This window comes from Mustela lutreola, chromosome 18 (genome assembly GCF_030435805.1).
Source record: "Mustela lutreola isolate mMusLut2 chromosome 18, mMusLut2.pri, whole genome shotgun sequence".
Taxonomy (NCBI): domain Eukaryota; kingdom Metazoa; phylum Chordata; class Mammalia; order Carnivora; family Mustelidae; genus Mustela; species Mustela lutreola.
The window spans coordinates 34,184,130-34,196,669 of NC_081307.1; positions in this window are offsets into that span (position 1 = coordinate 34,184,130).

A 12,540-nucleotide genomic window follows, 5' to 3' on the forward strand; every position below is an offset into this window, starting at 1 on the left:
CCCAGCTCCAAAGGTACTTGGGGGAAGTGAAGATATTTACATAATAAACTGGAGACATTGATGTTTTAAGGAGGGAAGGGAGAAAAGGTAGTGGCAAGTGATGAGCGGTTTCTGCCATGAGCCTCTTGTAGAAAAGATGACAGAAAAACAGGGACGTGCACCTCCATTCTTCTTGTCCCGTTTATTTCTGTAGCCTTTCCCCTATTTTCTCCTAATCAATACCTTATTTGAAAATAAAGACTCTCTCGACCTTACCTCAGATAGTGAGTTAAAGCAACGTCCAAGCTACATCCGTAAGCTGATGGCTTTCTGACACAAATAACTCAACAACCATTTCCCCCCACCTTGGGGAAATCGAGTATCCCAAAGATAGAGCACTGAAGAGGAACAAAAAATGGAAATCAGCTTTGAGGGCAGAAATTGAAAGTTTGTTTCATGACAGGCAGTCAGCATTTTATTGGGGTCACAAAACATGCAATTTCCTGTCTTCTTGAAGGCCTCCCCTTCTTAAAACACTGCCCTGTAACCCGGTGTGTGAAGAGGAACGCCATCAGGGCCGAGGAGGCAACAGCTTCCCTGTCCTAAGTGCACGACTTTTCGCTAATGGCTCCAGACACTGCTTGCGGGGCCTGGTCCCATTCATCATTGTCATAATCAACATCCCATATTTTTGAGTGTCCATGGGGGTATGACATTGTACTGTGCATAATGTTTACTGTCCTATTTCTGCTTCCAAATTGTTAGCGAGATTTCGTTCACACTTAGCTCATCTCCGATTACAAGCACCACTGTCCGCTGCTGCCGACTACCTACAGCTTTTTATACTGTGCGTGTTCCCCAGAGGAATCTGGTGAGAAAGTGACACCACCACTTTTTCGGTCTGTTTTTTCATCATTAATGGATTTCCTCAACATGCCCATTAGTAGGTACTGTTTTCTTGATCATGAGACTCCGCAAGGACATCGCTGAGTTCAAGGTTTGCCAGAAACTTCAAGATTTGGAGGAAAAAGAAAAGGCTCCTATTTACCAGTTTTGGGGACAGCAGTCTGTGTTTGATATTGCATTCTTAAGTTATCCTGCCAGAGGGATAATTAGCACACATACTTTGTAGAGGAAGTCAGGGATGCTGAAAAAATTTAGGTTAGCTGTCCAAAGTCCAAAGAGCTGGTAAAAGATCGAAACTAAACTTGCATGTGGGTCCTTCCTTAATTATCTTTCAGCTACAGTAAGCGTACTGTCCTTTGAGAACTGTCATCGTATTTCACCGAGAGGTCCCGAAACCCAACCCTCATTGGTGAATTCAGTTTCACCTAAAGGACCCACACCTGCCAGAGACATGAGTGGGCACCGTGCGTGAGGAAGAGCAGATGCTTTCCTAAGGCAAGAGAAGGTACTTAAATGCATCAGGGTTTAGGATTAAGGTTTATTATTTTCTTCAAGGTATATTACATACCATGCTCTTTTAATGTAGAGGAACTAAAATTACATCATATTCTTGTTTAATGTGGTTTATTTCTCCATACATACTTATGTCACTATTTTGCTTCCTTACTCTAGAAGCGAGTTCTCCATCGTCATGACAGATCTTCTAATGGTCTATCCTCGCTCAGAACGCTTTTTTCTTTTGGCATTTTCTAGTGTGACGCTACATTGGACATGTGCTTTCTTCCTGTTGTTCAAGGGCTTTTGAGATTTTCAGCCTTGTTGTCCTCTGGCATTATTTTGGAGGGCCGCTACCTGCACATCTATTTCCTGAGTAGGTTTCAGAATCCTGCATTTCCCCTCGGCATTTCACGATTGCAGAAGGCTTTTCTGTAGTGTGTTTATCTTCTCTGAGTCTATACTCAAGCCTGATTCTCCAGCTCGCTTCAATGACAATTCAGTAAGAACCTGAATGTTTGCACATTGTGACTGCTACAGAATCTTACTGTGCCTTCTGGTTCATAGGTGCCGTGAATTTCTTTATTCCTAATAATTCTGCCTGTAATGATTTTAAGCTTCATTATAACTTTGAAAAGGAATCTTGAAAATCTTTTTTGCATGTTTTCTTCTTTACAGTATTTATTGCAAAGAGTTACTCAACCTTCGAACTGTTCTTTAGCAATGAAAAATGTTTCTGTCACAGACCAAAGCCCACAGATGTAGCACTCATCTCCAGTTTCCTATACGATGCTCTCTGACCTGGTACCTTGAGATACACAACATGTTCGTAACTTTGCAAAGCATTTTCCATTAGCCTCCCACTGTCTTGATATTCAGGCACTGATGACAAGGACAATTATTTAGTAATGTACTATTTTGCTGCCTGTACTTCCCCCTATAATTACATGGTTAGTAGGAAAAAAAAAAAAAGATCAGCTATGTAATAAAACCTAACAGAGACTAAAATAAAATATAAAAGCAGATTTAAATGTATTTTTGAAAGAAAAAGACCAAGTGGAGGAGAAGAGGCTTGCATAAAAAAAAAAAAAGAAAGAAAACAAAACTAAATGTAAAGAAAAAGTAAAATATCAACAGCTGTCTATAATATACATGGAAATTAAACTTCACATTCTTTGTATATTTTAAAATCATATAATCATACCATTTTTACCCACTTGAAAGAAAATCAGCATGCATTAGAATTAACCACAAGGAAGGACTGAGTCGATCCTGAACAAGGTAGCCGGAGATAGTCAAAACTGCCCATCTCAAAATGAAAAGAAAGGGAAGGACCCAGAAAGGCTCCCCTGAGTTGGACACAGAAGAAGACAGAGACGGAGGCCCAGGCTGAGTGAAGAAACCTGTTGATATCAAAAGAGGACAAGAAAGAAGGGGCTTAGGCTGAGTATAAATATATAAAACTGACCATGGATATATAATATATTATGAAAAAAAGAAGAACTATTCCATTCACCGTTGATTCTGGTCACATGAATGTAATTAATAAAGCATGCCATGGAAATTATGTTATATCACATACTCTTATTATCACTCAAAATATGTGTAATTCATATACTGATGGCGGGTTGCAGAGAAGATCGTTTGTGAATCAAAACAAGGCAGGTAAAGACAGGGTGCTTGGGTGGCTCATGGATAAGCATCAATTCTTGATTTCAGCTCAGATCACGATCTCAGGGTTGTGAGATCGAGCCCTGCATTAGGCTCTGCACTCAGTGGAATCTGCTTGAGATTCTCTCCTTCTCCCTCTGCTGCTCCCCCTTCTCTTTCTCTCTAATAAATAAATACATCTATTAAAAAAAACAAATAATCAGGTAAAGACAATCAACCCATTTCTTCACAATTTGGGGAATTCTTGCACTGGCATTAGGAAGGTTTATTTTTCTATTTTACATCAATTTCTTTTGTGATTTAAGTTTATTTCTTTTTGTATCATTTTTCCATCAATATAAATATCTGTTTACTTCTTTTCATTCTACTCCATGACACTCCAAACACTCAATGACAATTAAATTTCCCTTTCCCTTCACATTTTGATTCTTCAAGCCTCCTTCTAGTATCTTCTAAAAAAAAAAAAAAAAAAGCCTCCCATCAACAAGGATTTTATATGTCAAATAGTGGCTGTGGGAAGGACCAGCCACATTCTGCGTAAGCAGAAGAGTCTCAAGGGAGGAGAGCCTCTACTCAGAAATAGATCCCTCACACAGGCTATCAGTTAGACATCCATTTGTGCATAAATACTTCCTTTTAAAAATAGAATAATTCTAAAAATATTTGATTATATTTGTACTCAGTATAAATTCCTTTAATCAGAACATTACTGGCCCTCCCGCTCCCACAGATTTTTCCTGTTGTTCTCCCAGTTAGAACACAGGGTAACCTGAATGGATGGAGATCCTGTGAAGCTTGCCTGACGGGAAACCGTTCAGAAGTCATTCTGAGAGAAATAGCCTCATGACCCTCATTCTCCAGGGAACCCCATCAATACCTGGAATGTATTTTGTTGGACTTTCCATAGTCTTTGCCTTGTATCTTGCCTCCCTCCAAGACCTCCCCTCCTCAAACCTCGGGAGCTGGTTGTCCATAGCCCAGTCACTCATGAAGAGTTGTTCCTGGTCTTGGGGAAAATATGGTAGGATATTGATGGGTTTGCTCTCAGGCTGTGTGAGCGTCAGTCACACAGCCTGAGAGCTTCCTTCAGATAGCATGGCAGTTAGAGGAAGCCAGGACCCTCACTCCCTGGGGATCCCAAATCCCTGTCACGCTGAATGGTGTAGACTTGAGGACAGCTGGGCACTCAAAAGTAAGTTGTGTCACAGAGTCAGGAAAAGAGAAAGGAAACCTGAGGGTCTAAGAAAGGCTCTAGTGGTGATGAGGACAATGGACAATGAGTGGGCACCTTGAAAACACTGGGACTCTCCAGAGGTGAAGTGTGGCAGAGGATATGAAGAACTTGGTGAAACAGGTGAAAGGTTTTAGAAAGACAGAAAGTTCATAAAGAAGGGTTTTGTTGTTGTTGTTGTTGTTTTTAAGACCCTGCAATTTGAACCTAAAGCATTTGGAGACAATTGAAATGGGACTGGAAATTACTATCTTCAAGGTAAAATATTTAGCAGACAACCTCAGAGGAGAAATTATATGAAATGAACATGTATTGGCATTCAAATAGGAGTTGGCAATCTTTTTCTGTAAAGTTTCGGATAGTAAATATTTTAGATTTTGCAGGCTCTGAAGCAAAACTGAGGACAGTAGTAGGTATTTACATGAGAGAAAACAAATTTCCACAAATTTTATATTGATAAGATTCAAAATGTAATAATGATAATTCAGATTACTTTTAAAAATACAGGTCTACGGGACGCCTGGGTGGCTCAGTTGGTTAAGCGGCTGCCTTCGGCTCAGGTCATGATCCCAGCGTCCTGGGATCGAGTCCCACATCGGGCTCCTTGCTCGGCAGGGAGCCTGCTTCTCCCTCTGCCTCTAGCCTGCCACTCTGTCTGCCTGTGCTTGCGCTCTGTATCTCTCTCTCTCTCTCTAACAAATAAATAAAAATCTTAAAAAATAAAATAAAATAAAATAAAATAAATAAATAAAAATATAGGTCTACTAATGAGAAGAATGGAATTATCTTTTGGGGGATAATATTTTGCTTAACTGAGGTTCACACTTAGTTTTTGCAATCATCAAAATCAATTGCAGATTCACCCTTAAATTTGGTCCATAATTAAACTTGAAGTATTTCATCTTTGAAGATATCTTTTCACACAGGGAGGTATGGCCAGACACCAGTGTTCGTTTAGGAGTATATTTATCAGCTGGGAGGCATATAGAAAATATAACATTCTATTATCCCCTTGATATTTGATTTTCATATGTCATTACATGGCATATTAGTAACTACCAAAGGAAGATTAGGTGGAAACCCGTCAATCGCACAGTTAATTGAATTTTGAAATACGAAGGTTCCCCCCCGCCTTGCATTTTGATGAAGGTCTGAAAAGCGCTACTGGAAATATATGGTTTGAACTTGGAAAATATAGTTACTGCAAATTTGTGTAGGAATGGAGATCTTGTTTTGTTTTGTTTTGTTTTTAATGTTAAATAGTACATGACACATATAAGGGAGGTTTCCCACTATTCTGTTTCAAACAATATTAGTTGTCATAGAAATGACTTTACTGTAGTGAAAGTGTTGCATCTAAATCCACTTTTACCTTGTAATTTTGTGTTGAATTCATTAAGAAAAGTTACTAAGTCGGCACTAAAAGCTAATTTTAGCGGTAGTTAAGGGTAGTACTTGCAACCACTTGAAAATATAAAAGCCACGCTTGGCCTGTGGGCTCTACAGAAACAGGCAGTGACGGGGCGCCTGGGTGGCTCAATGGGTTAAAGCCTCTGCCTTCAGCTCGGGTCATGATCCCAGTGTCCTGGGATCGAGCCCTGCATCGGGCTCTCTGCTCAGCAGGGAGCCTGCTTCCTCCTCTCTCTCTGCCCTGCCTCTCTGGCTACTTGTAGATCTCTGTCAGGTAAATTAATAAAATCTTAAAAAAAAGAAAGAAAGAAAGAAAGAAAGAAAGAAAGAAAGAAAGAAAGAAAGAAAGAAAGAAAGAAAGAGGCAGTGGAGGGGATTCGGTCGGGGGCCTTGGTTTGCAAGCTCTGAACTACACCAATAGAACCTCTGGAGTCTGACTCCCTAGATTTGAATTCTGGCCATACTCACTTAGGACCTCCATGATTTGGGGCTAATTACATGATGTCTCTGACGCTCTAGGAGAGGGTAAGAATTCCCCACTTCATAGAGTTGAAAGGATGAAACAAAGGGAGGGCGTGGAATAATGTATAAACAATTAGTAAGTAGTTTTCAATAGTAAAATAGAAACTTCCCATAATGGTATAAACGGATCAAAGATTCAGCCATGTAAGATGAGGCGGGGCAGAGCAGGCAGGGGGCAAGCCAAGGAGACGGACCCGTGCCAGCCCACTGGGGAGGATATGTGCCCATCACCGACCATCTTCCCTCTGCATTCTGGTTATTACTGAGGCATTTTGCTGTATTAGAATGACTGCAAATGCTTTATGACTATTGCCATCATGATAATCTCTTTTCAAGTTCTTTTAGCACCTTACGAGATAGTATTCATACCACTTTACAGACAAGGAAGTTCAGCTTCTCCTCCTTGGCCATGATCAACAAATTCAGCTTCCCCAGTTCTGTGCTGTGTCCTGACTCAACGTGTTCTACCTTTTTCCAGAGTAACCACAGGTAGAGAGCAGAGCATGGCTTTTGCTTTTCCTTGGACCTTGGAACAGCCTTTAAAGGTTTTACAAGTCTTTATATATGACCCAACTGTGTGCCTATCTCCTGATCCTAAAAAGTTGGAGGTGTGCCTTCTTTATTTCTGAATGTATAGAGATGATTACTGAATGTACAGAGATGCTACATTCATGTAGCAAATGAATGAATGAAGATTGTTATAAAAATGTGGTGTTTCATTATTATTCTTCATGAAGAACAGCACCCTTCGGTCATTTCTTTCATTGTGCTCACTATTTTCACATTCTTTTCTATATTATGATATTTATTTATAAACTAAAAGAGACCTTTTGTGGAAAGAACACACAGATTGACATGTGTTCCTATTCAGATCACAAATTCACCATTCAAAAGCTATGTAAATTTATGCAAAAATTTCACTTCTCTGTTCATTTCCTGATCTAAAAGCTATCTTTAGGATCAAATTTAATTTTGAAATTCCATAATAGTTTTTTAAAACAGGAAGTTTAACGTTGGTAATGGGTTCTGTATTATACATTTTTTTTTTTGAAAAATAACTTCTAGGATTTAAATGAGGACTTAACAATGCCTCAGCTCTACATTGTTTTAGGAGATGAATGGCATCCTTTTATTTTTTGGTAGAAATACTTAAAGAAAACATATTTGGTATATGATGACTAACTTTTGTTAAGTCTCCTTGAATTTTTTTTTTTAATACACCATAACAGCAGTCTAACTTGATGCATACCTGAAATTCTGCATTGGTTTTTTAAAGCCATATTCAAACATAACCAGCATCAATAATTTTATTCAATAAACCAGCATCTTAACTGTGGCTTTACACTAATATCAGTAACCCAAACTGAAAAGGACTGATCAGGCCCGGCGGGAGAAACCAAGCTAATTTCTCTATCACCTCCTAGGTATTTGCTTTATCTGAGAGACCTCATATATTTAAAAAAAAAAAAAAAAAAAAAAAAAAAAAACACCTCTCATTGGGTTCATATATGCATTTTTCTCTTCATAAGCTCAATGTTGAGTAATTTTGATATTTATCACTGGAAACAGACTCGGTTTTGCTATACACCTGCAACTTCCATCTTTCTTCTGATGACAGTAACCAGCATGTAGCAATTGCTTTAGTTTTCCAGGACTTCTGCTTTCCTAAGGCAGGACTATGGGTAGATTGTCTTCTTCCTGTGGTGTTCCCAGCCCCTAGCTTAGAGCCTGACACATAATGCCTGACTCAAATAAATGAGAGCATGGATGAAAGCATGATCACGTTTGAAGCTCATGGCATTATCCCCATTAGACAGATGAGGAAAGAAAGGATCAGACAGGTTAATTAAGGAATATTTTACAAGGTCACTGGAAAGATAAAGTGGTAGCGCTAAGACTAAAACCCTATCTTCTGACTGAAGAGCCATTATCTTTTCAATTACTCCAGGCTGCCTCTATTCACAAATCATTAAAGCTGTGCAGGTTTTTCGAGCTGACCTGTCTTGTCACGTTTCTTTCAGAAGATTGTATTATGAATACTTCATACACTGTCTCTAGCAGTTTTATTATGTTTAGGATCGTAAAACAGCCATAAACTTCCTCAGCACAAAAACACCAGGAAGGCCAACTGAGAAACTTGCCACAAACTTTTACTGTGCGTCTGTAGAGAATTAGGGTCCCCGTAAACATTCTGGGGCGCTCCCCAGGGAGTTTGGCGGGCTACGATTTCCCACAACTGTTCAGAAGTTCCAAGAAGTTAGGAACATTTTTGTGCTGCTTAGGCAAGTATGTTATCCACAGGCTCTAATTTCTAAGGTCCAAGGAAAAGAAATGGTCGTGGAAACTTCCTCTGGGGGCTTTGTCGGGTAGAAAGCATGCTCTTTCATCCCAAACAAACCATTTCTAAGAAAGCAACAATTTTGTTGACTACATTTAAAGATAGAACGCGCGGTTCCCAAATGCAATTTCAGTTTTACAAAGGACAATTTTATTCTTTTCAGAAATGCCTTGGTGATTTTTTTTTGTTGTTGTTTTGTTCCGTTTTGCTTAGAAGCACCGCTTAGATGCTCCTCTTTAGTCAACATGAAAAAGAAAGAAAAGAACAAGCAACCCAATGATCCTCTGGTGGCCTCGAGGCAGTGGATGGAGAATGTCTCTCAAATACAAACAGGTACTCTAGGTGACACTGGTGAAGACATTTCAAATCAGGCTAAAAAACTCTCCAAACGCAGTCCCAGTCAGATTGACTCAGATTAAATGTTTTTTCTTTTTTTTTTTCTTTCCTAAGAGATGTTTATTTTCTGTAGTATTTTTAAGAAATCCCTCTAGAAGTTCTGAAATCTCAGTAATAAGATGTTAATATCTTACATTAAGAACTGGCTTACATTTACTTACAGTGGCCAATCTTGGCTTCTATTACATTCAGCATATGAACTTTTTTCTTTTGACAAATTATTATTTTAATTTGTCAAAAGGTAATAACTAAGGTAATTATTAAAATTACTGATTCCACACTTCCTAAATCTGTGCTATCAGCCCTCAGTATGCGTGTGTGTGTGTGTGTGTGTGTGTGTGTTTATTTTTTTAGAGAGAAAATTAATAGGAATTTAGCACCAGGACCAGCAACTCAATCAGTATTTCTGGACATTTGTTTACTGTTTTGATCATGGAGGAAAGGAAAAAGAATTTTCCCTCTACCCTTTAGAGTTCTTAGCTGAGACTCCCCCATCATAAAAGACGCCTTAACAAAAGTAAAACAAATAGGCATCTGATTGACACGTACACCTCAAATACGCACGGGAGCTGCCAAGGAAAATGAGCAATGTTCTGAGGTGGTTTGGAAATCAGCCTTCAGCACCATACTAAGAGAGAAAGGGAAGCGGAAGCAGGCCTCTCAGGGGGCAGGAAATGGTTTTTAGGAAAGATGAATGGGCCCTTGGAAGAACAGATGGGGGGTGTGATAGTTTGTGACAAAGTGTATCTGGGTGTGGGGTTGACTTCTAGGCTCTTCTCCTGTGACAAGAATCACTCTTCCCTGGTTGATGATGCTCCCAGCAGAGGGATTTATGACACGTGGTTCTCTCTGGAGGATCTGTATTAAGGCAGATAAAGGAGTTCAGAGAAAGCCTCTCCCTGTTTTGTTGCTTCTCACTGCTTTCAGCTCAAAATAATCAATATGCCAACGCGGCACATTTTGGGGTGATATATTCTGCTACACTTTACCTGCTTTGCATCTTTCCTATATTCCTTGTAGGTAGGACATAAATGCTTCAAATATGGATAATTCCTTAGGAAGTACGATTTCCCCAGTTTAATTAATAAGTTCATAACTGATTTTGAGATTATTTTTATCTATGTAAAATTTATATTCTAAAGAATATTCACTTTAGGGAAATGAAGATAGGTTTAAATTTGAGGTTTGTTTATCTGGGACATCTTACTAGATTAGGAACTTTATTAATGGCTACAGTCTATCATTTATAATTGTATCCTCAAAACTTAGTTGATGACTGACAATATCAAACCCTTGGTAAATTCTGTTAACTAACTGAATGAAAGACAATTAAACCATGCACACCATGTGTCCATCCAGGGGTCAGCACACTAGAGTCAAATCTGGCCCGTGGCCTGTTCTTGTATGCCCTACAAGCTAAGAATGCTTTTTCACATTTTTAAAGGTCTTGTAAAAATAACAATGAAGCATATGTGACAGAGACTATATGACCCACAAAGCCTAAAATATTTACTATTTGCAGACCCATCTTTACTTTTAAATATATACTTTTTAAAAATATATATATTCTTTGGTCAGAACTCAGACCAATTTGTAGAGTGAGGCTACCCAGGGAGGTAGACCCTGGAAACTGCCTATTCAAAGTCATTCTCCTTTACTCTTGTTAACAGAACTCCTATTCTGTTTGGCTTACATTGTACCTACCTCTAGGGATGAAATGTGGTAGGTCGAAGCCTGTCTCAGCCATTCCATTTGTTTTTACCAGTGACTTGTCTGCATAGACATATAAATAAGTCTTGGAAGATGAAACTGAAGGGGAAAGTCCAGAAAGCTATCTGGGGAGGATTTTATTCCTCTTTTAAAAGGAAACATATAGAAAGGAATATACAAGTGTGTTCCCACTTTGTTCCTTGGGAACTTGGTTATGTGCAGACATATTCTGGATCTTTGGCAGTCTTCTTTTCACCACGAAGGGAAGACCAAACCGTTGATAGCTGTGCTGATGTTATCACTGACGGGCTAAGTGATAACAGAGTGCTGATGCTATCACTGACGTCAGTGCTAACTAAGATGTTATCACTGCCGGGCTGCTGGACTGACCTCTGAACCACCTACGTTCAGTCTTCTCACATGGTATAAGATCGTGGCTTTATGGTTTAGCCATTGTTAACTGTGCACTCTGCTTCCTGCTGCCAAAATATCCTAACTGATCCCCTTCAAGTTTTAAATCTGTTATAATGAGCTAGATTAAGTTATTAAGTTTGTTTGGCATGAGGAGCTTTTTCAAATGACTTGGAGTCATGAATGAAATGATGATATTATCCAGACAAGGACTGATGTAACCTGGTATTGCATAATCTTGGAAGTAACCATTTAATCCTAGATTTGTATGAGAAATGTAGCCATTTGGAGAGCAGAGTAGATTCAACAGTGGAAAATAATTTAATTTTCCCATCCGATTAAGAAGTAGCTGTGTGTGTAAAGAAGTTTGTGAGTGTTTATGTGTTTTTGTGCATGTTCTGTGTGAAGACAGAATGCATGCACCACACTCTATCAGCTATGGTTCAGAAAACAACAGACTAGGGATTCAGAGGGGAAAAGCCATTGACCTCTCAATAAAGATGTTACAAATCCATGAGGTGAAGTTCATGCTCTTGAATTTCATTAAGAACCCCCAAGTTCTTCCCTCAATGCCTGCTTAAGAATGGATAAAATGGATAAAAATACAACATTATGATAATAACAATGTTAAGATAGTAATCTTACCCTATTTCTTTGTTCTGACATCCCAACTTGGCAACTTCATTTTGAGGCCACGAAGGAATTCTCGTGGGGATCACAGGCACAGAGTAATGCTTTTCAGACTTCTAGAAGCTCTGCATTAGCTCTGTTAATTACTGTAATCCTGCGACAAACTAACATTCATTTAGTTTCCTGAAACTTTTTTTTTTTTTTTTTTTAAAGATTTTATTTATTAATCTGACAGAGAGAAATCACAAGTAGACGGAGAGGCAGCCAGAGAGAGAGAGGGAAGCAGGCTCCCCGCCGAGCAGAGAGCCCGATGCGGGACTCGATCCCAGGACCCTGAGATCACGACCCGAGCCGAAGGCAGCGGCTTAACCCACTGAGCCACCCAGGCGCCCAGTTTCCTGAAACTTTTCAATTAACTTTCGATTGAAATTTTTTTCTCAGTTGTTGCATATCTTATTTATCTATTATATCTGCGTATGTATCTATGAATAATACTTTGGATGGGCATTCCATCTCTGGCTTGTATTACCTTCTGGTACTGGTTAGATCACCTATAAAATTTTATGCTATTTCTGTCCATTTTTGCAAAATTCTATTATTATTATTTCTATTTCTGTCCATTATTGCAAAATTCTAACTACCTGGTAGGGGTCCATACTTTCTGAATTTGTAAAGACACAACTTTACAAAGTTGCTCCCCACTAAGCTGCTTTCATAAAACAAATTGAGAATGGAAAACCTACTTATCTAAAAGAAGAAAGGGGTACAATTCTAATGTAATAGTGCTTTACAGTATAAAGTGCCCTCATATTACTTACGGTATCCTCATAAAAACTCCAAG